The following is a 13,223-nucleotide window of genomic DNA, read 5'->3' as shown; positions in this document are numbered from 1 at the left end:
ACTAGGTACACATCTGAACTTTAGATTAAGTGGCTACTTTAAAAATAACAACACTTAAAACCATCAAGTCGACATCTGCTGGCAAAACAGGTCTTCAGCCAGTGGTTCATCTCTCCTCCTGACTATGCCATAGCAGCATGAAAAATAACAAGAGAAGTTTATGAGAGTACTGACAACCCAATTTTTGTCCAGATGCTTTGGTTAGATCTAGTAATCCTCGCATCTGGATTCACAATAGGCTCTCCTGGCATATCCCAGAGTAGCAACAACTTTTTGCCAAATACCATCAACAAAGCACAGCACTAAACCTCTAACCAGCAAGTCTTTATTTAAAGGGCTACTGAAAACAAGCCACAACTACCTCCACCTTAATATAAAGACCATGTCTATTATTCACTGCAGGCTATTTTTGCTGGGTCCACGGACAGACAACTACCTGTTAAAACTACCCTGTACAGATGCACCAAGTGTTGTAACAAGACTTCTGTCTCTACCTTCCCCTCAACATGCAAAACAATGTTTGTAGATGAGGCAAGTCTGAAATTGCCTCCAGTCTCTTTAGGAAAGGTTAAAAAAATATATATTAAAAAAAAAAAACTATTAAGGGGCCAGCATTCCTGCTTTATGCCTGAGCATTAGCAGGCAAAAAAAGAGAATAGCTACAGGCCTTGACAGGAATGAAGCAGACCTTCATTTACTGGTGTAGGTCTGTTTTATGGCTGCTGTCTCTGCAGACACTACTCACTGGCTTTAGGCAGCAGATAGCAGAGACTGTCTTTTGTCTGCTCGGCAGCCGAACAGGACAGTTATGTCAGTACAAGCATAAAACAGTGGGGGACAGGTTCAAAAAAGGTGTTGGATGAGGTTTCTGCATGCCCCTGAACAGACGGCTCCAGTTACATCTTGTTATGGAGGGGAACTCAGAGATCTCTCATTAATGTAACCAAGGGCAAGGCTAGCTCTGGAGGAAGAGTTCTTGTCTTTAAATAGACCAGCTGATACAGTCGGAAACACCCAGACCAGCTTTCAGCCACACCAGCCCTGTCACAGATCAATAATGCTACAACTTCTGCAAGAGCAAGTCATTAAAAGAAATGAGCAGCTCTCGCACCGCCAGGGTGGGAAAATGAGGTGCAGCAGTAGACGTGTCCCGCGTGGCGTGGTATAAAAGGGCAGGTAGCTACTAGACTGTCTGCTTTCTCTCCCGCTCACCCCTTGCTCAGCAAGTCAGTCTGCAAGATCAGTAATTCTCTCTGCATGTTTCCTTTTGGTTGCGATCACGGGCTCTGGGTGCCTGGGGTGTGCCCCGCAGCGGGGGGCAGGATGTGGTCCCACACCTCCTGTGCATGCTGGCTTACTGGTGCGCAACATACAGCACCCCAGTCACAGCCCAGCACTTGGAGGGCTCAGAAGCCCTGCAGAAAAACACGTCATGAAGGTTGCTTAGGTTTCCCCCCAACTCCTCCACCACCTCGGTAGCTGCCCACAAGCCGCCCAGGAGTTTCACTCCTCCACTTCCAGGCTGCAGCTAGTGAAGAGCACTTCTGTGCACGCCTCCCAACACGCTCGCTGCATCACCCATGGCTCCTCCATCATGCTGGGCTGCAGACCAGAAGGTGGTGCTGCAAGAGTGGTGGAGACGCAACCACCTGATCTGAGCTGGGGTCGAAGATGCTGAATCATCCTTCGAGCTTCATAAAGCCTATCAGACCTGCTCACCCAAAACCAACACGGTCCAAAGCTGAAGGAACCCAAGCAATTAATTGGCCATCTGGGTAGGAGCCTTTTTCTGAGGAACGTGAAATTACGACCTTGGGGTTTCTGCTTTGCAAAATTTTCCTCTTTGAGTCTTTTGCATTCATTCATGAACAACAGGACTGTGGGGGAGGAGAGCCATAAATATGGTCCTGCTCTGGTTGCAGAGAGAGGACGCTTGGGCAGACAAGTAGAAATCTGACCACATACCCAAAAAGAGAGAAACATGCTTTCCCCCTCCCTGCCTTTTTTTTTTTTTTTTTTTTTGGTCCTTTTTTTTTTCTCCTAAAAGTCAGTTTGGAAGATACTGTCCCTTCCCACAGCAAAAGTAAGTGGCATCCTTACAACCAAATCTGGAGTTTAAGAGAAGGATCCCAGAAATAAAAAAAAAAGATCATCCAAAAAAGAGGGAAGTTCAAGCCTGGATGCAAAAGTGTTAAATTAAAAATACATGAACTGCATGATAATTGCACAAGAGCTTGTTTGTTTTCACCGTGAGCTTCTGCACAGCTCACAAACCAAATACTATGACCTGCGGGGGCTCCATAGGCTCTTCTGTGATGCCAAGTCCTAAAGCAATGAACTGGTGTGCAGTTAGTCCAGCATTTGTTTGGGGAATTCCTATTCTTAGCCCTAGACTGAAGAGCAAACAACATTCATGCTCACATTTATGGGGCACTACACATAGAGAATTTCAGGAAAACAATTATACTGTAGTCAAGGCCCTTGATTTTTTGGAATAAGCATTTCCAGCAAGATTAAAAGCTTAATTTTCAAAATGTGATGCCACAATCTCACATGGTCTTCAGAGATCCTCAAATGTTAAGACCAGAAGACAGCATGATAAATGATAAAGCCTGACCTCCTGCTAAACAGAGGCTGCGGAACCTGTCAGACATTTCTGCATCAAGCTCATTCCTTGTCCTTGAGCCTCAATGTCTCTTATGAACATAGAAAACAGTCTTGATTTAAAGACTACAAAAGGTGGTAGAAGAAGCAGTTCTCAGTTAAGATGTTCCAGTGATTGATTTCTTCTCTGCTAAGATTCTGTTCCTTTTTTCTAGGCTTACTATGTCTAGCTTCATTGCCCAAACCCTGCATCTACAAAATTAAATACTGGACTTTTTTTTGTTGTTTTTGCTCTTCGAGGAGAAATACCCTGATGATCACAAGCCAAGAACAGATCTTTGTGGGCCCTTCCTAAAACCAGCCATATATGTTGTAATTCCCCACCTACAATTACTATTTGAGACCTATTTGGGGTAAAAGAAACATACTTTAAATTTTAGACCTTACACAAACCAAAACATAGAGAATTCTTGGAAACATGCTTCTTTTTCAATCAGCCTCCTATACATCTTACACAAACTTTCTAGCTGCAACTGGTTTTGCGGTCTGCAGAGGCTGACTGTGACACTGTGGAACGACTTTTGATGAGCAGCAATGGTCAGGAGCCAGAAACCATCATAATTTTCTCTGGTCATAGAGACCCTATGGTGCTGAAGGTCAAAGTGAAAAAAAAAAAAAAAAAAAAAAAGAGGTATTTCTATTCTTTGCAAACTAGTTGACATTCCAGTACCCCCATCTGGCTATCCGCCAATGGCAAAATTTGTATTTTTTTTTCTGTAGCACCAAGATTTTTAAAATGTTATTCTTAAATACTGTAAACAAGAAAAAAAAAGATTATTTTTTTCTTAGCAACTGCAGGCCTTAATAATCACAGAGTGCATAGTACCCGAGACTCAAAGTTCAACACAAGGCAACCATGAGCCCCTGCAGTTTCCCTATTAGCTCCCCAGTGCATGGCTTGAGGACCGGGTATGTGGGCTGTTGTTTTTAAAGCTATGTTCCAGTTACTTAAAGCAACAATAAATCTGCAGGGCTATTATAGCAATTTAAAAAGTAAACCTAACAGGGAAGCAAATTTGGTAGCTGTTCCATCTGGCTGGCAGATTGAACAGAGCCAAGCTGCACTCGCTATTTTAGGAGGGACTTAGAGCAAGGTCAGCCATTAAGACCAGCTCTGGAGCCGCTTCCCCCAGCAGCATGGAGGAACTGGTTTACTAGAAGACACTGCATAAATATTTTGCTGAGCTGCAAAAGGAGGAAGCTTCCCCAGCCCCGGGCTGACATGTGTCATGATGAGTTCCCAGGCACAATGCTCAATGAATGCTATTATACGAAAGGGTGTTTATTTCACATTGCAAAGTGGTTGCCAGAACACACAATCACGCGTCTTACCCGACGGCCCTGCAGGCTGCCACGGAGAAACTCCTCTCCGAAAGAGAATGAGACGATTATGTTGGGATTAACACTTTGGCAGTGGCAGCGGGACTTCCCCCAGTCCCTGCACCGCTTCAACCCCTGACCAAGCAGCACCGGGGGCACAAACGTTGCCATTGATGTCCCCCCACATCCTGGTGAGCTATGAAAAATGTCAGTGCAGGCAGGTGAGACGGGCGCTCTTCCCACTTCTTCACTGGTTTCATTATCTCACCCGCTCACCGGCTTTGATGCTCTGCAGATGATCTCGTTCCCTCCACCGTGAGGCAACACAAGGAACAAACTTCTCTGAAAGGGCTGCACTGTAGTGCTGGGCAGATCTAATCAAGAGTTGAAGCATTTTTATTTCCCTGGGGTATTTCATTTTCACTCCAATTGTCATTTTCTTAATGAAGACAAATGAAGGAAACACCAGGTTAAAAAGCCTGTATCCTTGCAAGTAAAAACAATACGCCTCTGCTCAGCCTCAGCAAAGGTCCTGCCTTGCATGCTTTTGCCTTGATAACAATTCTGATTTTCTTTAACTGCTTTTGGACTGGGTGACTGCTCTCTTTGAGGCAGCCATTACTGAAATGCACAGTAAATAAGATCAGAATTAGGCCTAATTTGACCCTCTGCTCCTATCCCTACTGCCAGTTCAAAACACAACAAATTTATCCAGCAGCATGTTTTAACCCAGGATCCCAAGTCCAACACGAGCAAATCCCAGACAGCCCCACAAAAATAGAAATGCATCATTCCTGTATTACAGCTGAAACACAGGATCCTGGAAAAGTGTTGAATGACAAGCCAGTATTAGAGCGGCGCCCAGATGTCCTGTTTTGCCTCCTTTTATCATGATAAGCTTCTCTTTTTCCATTCTAACGAACCACGCTGTAAGCAAGCAATGATATTTTTCTCCCATTTCCCATGCAGCAATCTTTCCCTTGAATTGTGTGGTGAAGCCTCATCACTTCTTCCAGGAGGGAAAGAGGATCACTGTCTACTTCACTGCAACATGCTGCAGGTTAATGCCACCATAGAAAGCTCTAGGAAGCAAGAGGTCTTGAGGGTGCTGTCAAGCTCTGAAAGGCATAGTCATACGAGAAGGAGAGGAGGTGGAAGATTACAGACTAGCACCCAATCCTCTGATACCAAGAGGGCTTTGACCTCAAAGAGAACAGGATCAGACTGTGGGTTTATGTATATCATCATACAACCTTTCATTTCTGTGATCTGCTTTCCTGTTGTTTAGCAGTGAGATGTGCACATCTCTACATGGCCAGGGCTTTTTGGCCATCTGTGGTACACAAGGATACCAGTAGAGTCATCGCTTTAAGTAATAACTCTCCTCTCTGTCTCTCCATGAAGTATTAATGTTTTGTAATACATTTGCACCACAGGACAGGTCTGGAGGAGAAGAAAAGTCACATTTGCAACTTCTGTGGGACACGCTCTTCTCTTGCGTGCATCAAGTTTGGTACAACATCACCCTGAAACACGACTGGACATCTCAGATGCAAACAGGTCTTCTTCAACTTGTGCTTCCCTTTGCTGAGGTGCACCAGCAAGAGGACAGGACACACTGGCTGGTTCTTGCAAGAGGAAGGAGCCAAGTACAACCTGGCTTCTAGCAGGGAGTTTGTTAGGGCTAGACACATTGCTGGCAGCACAAAGGCAAGTTTTCTGAGTGGAGTAAAGGTGACCTTATGTCTTCCACGATCCTAGATCGCTTATATGAGCACCCTACAGGAAGCAGCACTTTCTCTTTTAGGCCCACGGTGGCAAATCCATGGCCATTGGGTCACCTGCTGCCTATGAGACCTGCTGACACGGACCACGAGCAGACACAACCAAGTCTACTGCTGCTCTGCTCCAAATCAACAGGAAGAGCAAACGATGGCATACCTTCAGTGTGGTGATTATTTGTTCAGTATTGCTGTCCCAAAGCTGGTAGGCTGGAGATCACTGTTCTTGAGGTATTTGGCCTTTCAAAGACACTTCAAGACAACAACCTTGAGATCCTGCCACTCTCACGGACATACAAGAAACACCGTTATTGATAGTAATTTCAATAGTCTATTCGGGGGACTTGAGCCATTTCTGCTCCCTTCAATTCTTTCCATTCTTTTTCCTTATTTCACATTCATTCCTAAATAATCTCTAAGTGTGCACTAACCCCAGGAGATGACACATCTTGGCGTTGGACAAGAGGCCAAAGGTTTTCTTTGTGACCTGCTCACATGGTTGGCTGGCAAGAGTGACCATGAAGTAGCTCAGCAAAGAAGACTTGTTCTTCTTAATGTTAAAAAGAACAAACCTGTCCCACATGCTGTGAGCTACAGCAAGGAAGCTGTTCCCCCAAGATGTGGAGATATTTGGTGACACTGTGGGAAGGCAGAGTCATCTTCTGCTCTCTAGATACTTCTGCAATGCCTTCCTCTATTTCACCCAATATCTCTGGCTCTTGTACTTCTTCCTTGTAGCTGAGCACACGCAAAAAAATTTAAATCTCCACCTTATTTCCCAGAGCAACCATCTCTTTCCTCATTACTTCCCTTAGTCATTATTTCTCATTTGATGTGACAATGCCACCAACTCTCCAAAGCACTGTGGGACACTGTCCACATACAGAATGTGTTGTATTAGCTACCAGACACCTCCAGGAGAAAGAGTTTGTCCAGTGTTTAACATGACACTTCAGCCTTAGGGGAAAAGCCAGCAACCACAGAGCTAATCGGAAAAGTCCTCGCGACCACGTAGACCTTCATGTACGATCAGCAACTCACCTACGTTGTTTCACCCCAGGGTAAAACTAGTAAAGCTCATCTTCTTTCTATGAATCATCCTAAGAAAACAGCCCCAATTAAAATATAAAACATTGCTGCCACAACACCAGCTTGTGCGGGAATTTATTTTTAGAAGCAGCTTAAAATAGAGTGTGTGTTACCTTGTTGAAAAACATCGCCTCTCTATTTTGGTAAAGGATGACATAAGAGCAGTGATACACACTCCTGTGTGGAAAGGCACTTCACACCCTGCACCAGAACTTCTGCATGGCACCACACTGAGAGAAAACACTAAAAAAAAGGAGGGGAGGAAGTCCAAAATTGGTCTTAATGCCTCACTGCCAACATAATAAGATGCCAGGGCTTGAAGAGAGGAATGTAAAGAAATGAGGCAAAGAAGATTTTGGAAATAACAGCATATTTCCCACTAAAAACTGAAAAGAAAAAGCTGCGTTTAACTTTGCGGAAGGGTTTTGGTTTCTGACAGTCAGCCACGGATCTGAAACAGTCTCTGATGCAATGTGGGCTCTTGATTTGAAATGCCATTACCTCTGTGAAACCAGGCCTTGATGCAAAGACTTGAGGACATATCCTGAAGTGGCATCTCCAGTACACCCTTCTGCACCAGTAAAGTAATGGAAAGGAAAACAGCCCTTGGCAGCAGCATGCATCCCTGCACACATGCACCCCCAGCACCAACACTGTGGGGTGCCCTTTCCCCAAAATAGGCTCCAGCTGACTCCTGACACAAGGACTTGAGAGGACATCACATCCTCAGGTGTTTCACTAAAAACCCTTGCAGATAATAAAATCTCTGCCAAGAGCAAATACTCCTCCACAGGCCGTGCTGTGTCCACTCTGCACCTCCTTGTGCTCCTTGCCCTTTCATGAAAGGACATGGGAAAATTCATCAATTAAGACATTGTTGAATCCTAGCAAGATCAAACGTGATGGATACACCTCAAAAAAACCAGAGGTTCGTGGCACTGTGAAACCAAGTAAGAAAAGAAAAGCTGAAAGCTGAATTAAACCAAAAGGGAAAACAGTAGTCACATGAGGTTTGAAAGTGATGAGGAAGAGACTCTGCAGAGAAGCCTCTGCCAGTGCACACGGCCTCTGCTTGTGGCTCCACAACATCAAACCTTCCCATTTAACTGATGAAGACATCAAGTAATGGTCACAGCATCCACACAGCTATTTTTACAAGGAATATCTTCTGGTCTTTCAGACTTGTAAAACTCAAAGCCATCTTAATATTTTGATTGAAGTTTTCCAAGGAATAAATATGAAATGAGAATAGAGGGATGAATCTGATGGAAAATTACCTTATTTGACAGATACTGTTCTGCAACCTTCTCTATACATGGATACATATGGGCAAGCACATATGCAATGACATACAGTTTTGTTTTGTGAAAATCTGAACAGCTTTTCAGAAATGGAAAACAGTAAGAGAAAGAAGCAGTAAAAAAAGTGATGGGAAAAGTCAGCGGCATATGCAAGTGAGAAAAGATTTGGCTTTTGGTGAGACACACAAGTGGAAAATTATGGAAGGACTGTTCCAGAGGGAAAAAGCCACGTGTAGGACAGGGCAAGGATGCTTCACAGACGCGGGGTTTTGGTTATACCAGACGATCAGGAGCAGAACTAGGCTGCTGCCAGAGGGGAGATTTGGTACAATTCTCGAAAAAGAAGCTGCAAGAAGAGAAGAAACTTGAAGACATTAGCACAGGGGGTAGCTGGGCCACCTACAGATGGGCAATATGGGAAAGGTGACAGGAGAGGGATTTACTGACAACAAAAGATGTAAGAGGAGATGGAGAACTAATGGATGGTTCTAAATGCTGGATGTAATATAATTCTCCCCAAAAGCCCAACCAGCCAGGGATTTATTTATTCATTATACATTGCACCATATGAAACACGTAAAAAATATCACTAAAATTCATAAAGGTTTTAAACATAATTCTTTAGACATGTTGTTTTTACTTCACATAAATAAAAGCCAGACAGATAAATTAATCCTAATTAATCTGATTAGGATTACTGTAGCAGTAAGAATAATTTACTGGTAGCGTAAGCCTTTTTCCCCGCTCTCCAAAAAGAATTCCCTTTGTGCACCTGCTTTTAACACCACCATACTAGATAGCACATCCAAATATAATTCCATTATGGTCAGGAGAGGTTTCATCCACTCAGTGAAATGCAATGAATAAATACAAAATCATTCACATTATGTACTCTCTACAGTGATATTTAAGGCTTTTTCTCCCAGAGTAAATCAGTTTTATGTAGTTAGAGTCCTTGAAAATATCAGATTGCAAGTCTTTGTTCACAGAACTTCATTTCTTCTCAAATTCTTGTAACTTTGGGAAAAACATACAGGTCACAGAGGAGGGGACTAGAAATCAGAGTTTCTCATCCAGGCTCACTCTATGAGCCTAACACAATACTGGCCTCCTGTGCCTCAGTTTCCCTATTTGCAACATGGGAATAGTATTTCTGGCCCTATGACACAGGTGCTGGAAATCCTAATTCACTATCACATCTGTGAAGTCTGAGGTGAAAAGCAAGTAGAAATTATTTTTCCCGTTTAAGCTTAAATTTCCACAAACAGATGTCACAGAGGAGACAAGGTTTGAAATCAAGAGCTATTCTGACAAACACATATAGATTTAGGTGCAGCTGACAACAAAACCCAGCTTTATACTCCTCCTGAGAGAGAAACAAGAAACTAATTCTCATCTGAGTTCATTTGCAACTAATTACCTTTGGGGTCTGTTCACTGTTTTTGTTTTCATTTCTTATTCGTTAAACACTGACAGTTACAGGGACATAAACAGGGCCTGGCCACTATATCTTCGGTCTCCACGGGCAGCATCTGGCTCTGCCCCTTTGCATTATAAATATAAGCTTGGTCTATAAAGCTTCATTTATCAGACCCCATGGAAATTCATAAATCCTGGAATACTAGACCCTTCACTATCTCCACCAAAATGAACCTATGTGATAGTTCACTGATACAGAAACACAGTGTTTGAGCCAGAGGGCAAAAATCTAAGCAAAGGACATAGACCATCTACTCAGACACATACCTGCTGCCACCCCCAGCAGGTCCAACACATCCCCACCATCACCCCCAACTGCCTTCTCAGTTTGTAAGTCATGAAACAAATCGTGTTTGCTTTTCTTCCCTCTGGGTCTCAGCCCCAAACACTCCTTAATAAACAAGTATTTGCTGAGCAAAAGGGCAGCTATGAGGTGCGAACAGAAGGCGGGTTTTCCATTGAGAATGAAGGAAAAAAGTAAACTGTAACAAATACATAGGAAAAAGTCGACTTGCTGATTTTCCAAGAAAGCAGAGCTTCTACTCTTTCAAACTCCTGGCCCTGCACATAACTGGTCTTGTTCAGGCATCAGTATGGTAAATAAACTTATTTCTCATGACAAAACTTCAAAGGGGCTGATGAAATCTCTTGCTTTGGGATACAAATCTCATTGTCCAAGGGAGTTGCATTGCCTTTCGTACCTTTTGAAAGGCAAATACAGCATTGCAGGATGCTGCCACAGTGCACACTGCCAAAGGGAAAGACGTATCGAGTGGGCGTCCAAGGTGTCCTAGCTCTAGCATAATTCGGTATCTTTGTAATTGGTTTGAATGATGGAACATAGTATGCTTACTAAAATTGCTGCTGATACCAGGCTGGGACAGGCTGCAAGTACTTCGGAGGCCAGGATTAGGATTCAAAATGATCTTGATAAATTGTAGAAATGGTCTGGAAAAAAAAAAGAGAAAAAGAAAAAGACAATTCAGGAATGATGGGTGAACAGTGCTAAGACAGGAATAATCAATGACATGGTCACAAGGGAAATAAATATCAGCTCACAAAGGTTTTGGTTTTGGTGTTTTTTTAAAGGATCTCAGGATTACCATGGATCGCAAACTGAACAGGAGCTGAACGCAGTCACAATACTGCAATAAAACCAAACATCACACTGTGATACATAGAGAGGTGTACTGTTCACCAGATACACAAAGGGAACTTTTCATTTATGTAGCACTACTGAGGTTCTGATAACGGACACTGCATTTCAATAAAGTTGTAGAGAAAGTCCCAATGCAGATAGCAAGAATGATCAGAGATCAAGAAAGCATAGACTGAAAAATCACTGAAAAAATCACATTCATCTGGACCAAAGAGTAAAGACGACAGGGAGGCATCATAATGGTCTTCAAACACGTCAAGAGGGACACAACAGAAAGGAATAAACTACCTTCCTGGCTTGTCAAGAGTAGCACAAGATGTCATAGTCTTAAATTGCACCAAAGAACACAGGTTAGACACTAGGAAGAATCTCCTGACTAAGGGAAGAAAAGCACTGAGATAGAAACTGACGGACAGCTGAGAGCTCTCCAACATTTAGATGAGAAAAGTTAAGGCACTGTCCATCAGGAAGAGGCATGGAGGAGGTGGCTTTACCTTGAAGTCTGAATTTTCTTTGTTTCAAAGGGTAAAAAAAACCTTAGGAATCAACCCAATGACTGCCCAACTGAACCTGCATAACCCAGCTGTTAATTAATTAACTACATTATAACAGTTGAGGCGATGGCCCCATCTACCACATGATCCACACAGGCAGTCCATCTTCCCCAACTGCTGTCTATCTACACAGACCAGGTAGGGGAAAGAAGTATTATTACGTCAAAATTGTGGAGAAGAAACAGAGACTTGAAGAGACCAAGTCATGTGCCAATGTCATACAGAGGATCTGCCACAATAAAAGAAGAGCCCTGTCCAGTGGCGTAATCTCAAAATGACCCTTCTACTTGGGGAAATATTAAAGTATATTCAATAGAGGTCTCACTCAAATATTTGCAAATGTCCTGCTTGTGGCAGTACATAATAGGATCTCAAAACAGTTTTATTTTTTAACAAATCTACCTTCCCACATGGCATGCAAAAATATTTGTTTGCAGGTGAAAGACTGCAACATAAATGCTTAGAGCACTAATTTCTCATTAGAAATAACCTGCACAGAATAACGATGGTGCTGGAGGGCAGGAGTTTGATGGCTGATGAGTGAAAGCAAATATTTTTAGCAATTTTCATCGAGTGCAAAAATAGATTTATAATAAGCTTCTCTCCCAGTCTGGCAGGTTGCTGACAGCCACAGCGGAGGCTGCAACAGGCACCTCACCTGGGCTGGCAAAGGGTCTTACAGCTTCCTTCGAGTGGCAGGGGGACAGTTTGGTCCAGCCTTACCACCAAGCCACAGAATCTTCCCTCTGCACACCCAGTGAACAGGCAGTCTCTGGTCCGTGCAGAGATCTTCACCAATGATCTCAAGAGAACAAAAGGGGCTCACTGAAGCCACTGATAGCCCCCAGCATCATCAAGCCCTCGCTGCCACCTGGCTGTAGATAAGCTAGGAAAATTCAGTGCCAGAATAGGCATTACAGATACTTTTAACAGAAGTGAATTTTCATTTTAATACGAAAGTTAAAAAAAAAAAAATAAAGAGAGCGTTTCAGAAGCACACAGTGATGCTAGCCAGAGCAAAACTGCTCTGGCGTTAGCAAAGTATTACTGTCGTGTCACTCCTCTACCGCTGAGGCTTCTCCAGGGCATCTCTAATCACAAAGAGCAGCTGAAATGCCAATGGGAATAAATGTTGGCCTTGCCACCTTGCTGATGCATAAACATCTAAACAGATTTCCTTTAGCACTGTCTTTGACAAGCTGAATCTCCAGCCTTTACCCCAATTTAGTTCAGGAGCATCCTATGAAACAGCAGGCAGACTTCTGCTGATAAGCTACATCAGTCTTAACTGGAAGGCATCTGCCCCTTCTGGGTTTTGAACAAAGAATATCAGATTAAAAGGAAAAAGGGAAAAAAAAGCAGCAGTCCAGGCACTTGAGATAAAGTAGCTGTTATCACCCTCTCTAACAAGGCTGTATGCTTTCTATCTCCAGGCAATGACTCTGTGAAAGTAGTTTGAACACAAGTTAAAAATTCATATCCCAGCCAAGCTGTGCTTCCTAAGCCAGAGGAGGGTCAGAGCTCCTATGACCTCTCTCTGGAAGACGGTCGCACTACCAGATACACCAGGCAGCTCACTGCTCTGGCCACCCTCTTCAGACAGGGAAGGGCCTTGGTGCTTCTCCTTTCTTGTCGAATAAAAGCTTGCAAAACCATTTAGATGAAAAATCTCTATTTGGGGTTGAAAACAACTTTGTAAATCACACAACTAGTCTAGCATGGAGACGTCTGGCAAAGTCTCCTTTGCAATGACTCTGAACAGGGTGATAACATACCGTCTAGCTCTGCTTTCTGACAAAGTAGTGGGTTTCTGCAGTGCTGTTGGCAGGATTTCATCCCATCTCCCCCCACCAGTGCTGCATCCCGAGCAGACTTA

General features: G+C 43.4%; 1 protein-coding gene across 3 annotated transcripts in view; it reads right to left on the bottom strand.

The window, feature by feature from the left end:
* HIVEP3 (HIVEP zinc finger 3) overlaps positions 1-13,223 on the bottom strand; it is a 272,631-nt gene that overhangs the window by 87,210 nt on the left and 172,198 nt on the right. For all 3 annotated transcript variants that reach the window (XM_075047703.1, XM_075047702.1, XM_075047704.1), the window contains one exon: positions 10,488-10,582. The gene's annotated coding sequence lies outside the window, so the exon portion shown is untranslated. The remainder of the gene's footprint in view (positions 1-10,487; positions 10,583-13,223) is intronic.

Source organism: Buteo buteo, chromosome 16, assembly GCF_964188355.1.
Source record: "Buteo buteo chromosome 16, bButBut1.hap1.1, whole genome shotgun sequence".
In the NCBI taxonomy this organism is placed as follows: Eukaryota; Metazoa; Chordata; class Aves; order Accipitriformes; family Accipitridae; genus Buteo; species Buteo buteo.
The sequence above is the reverse complement of the archived record's forward strand: the minus strand, read 5'-3'. Positions and strand labels throughout refer to the sequence as shown.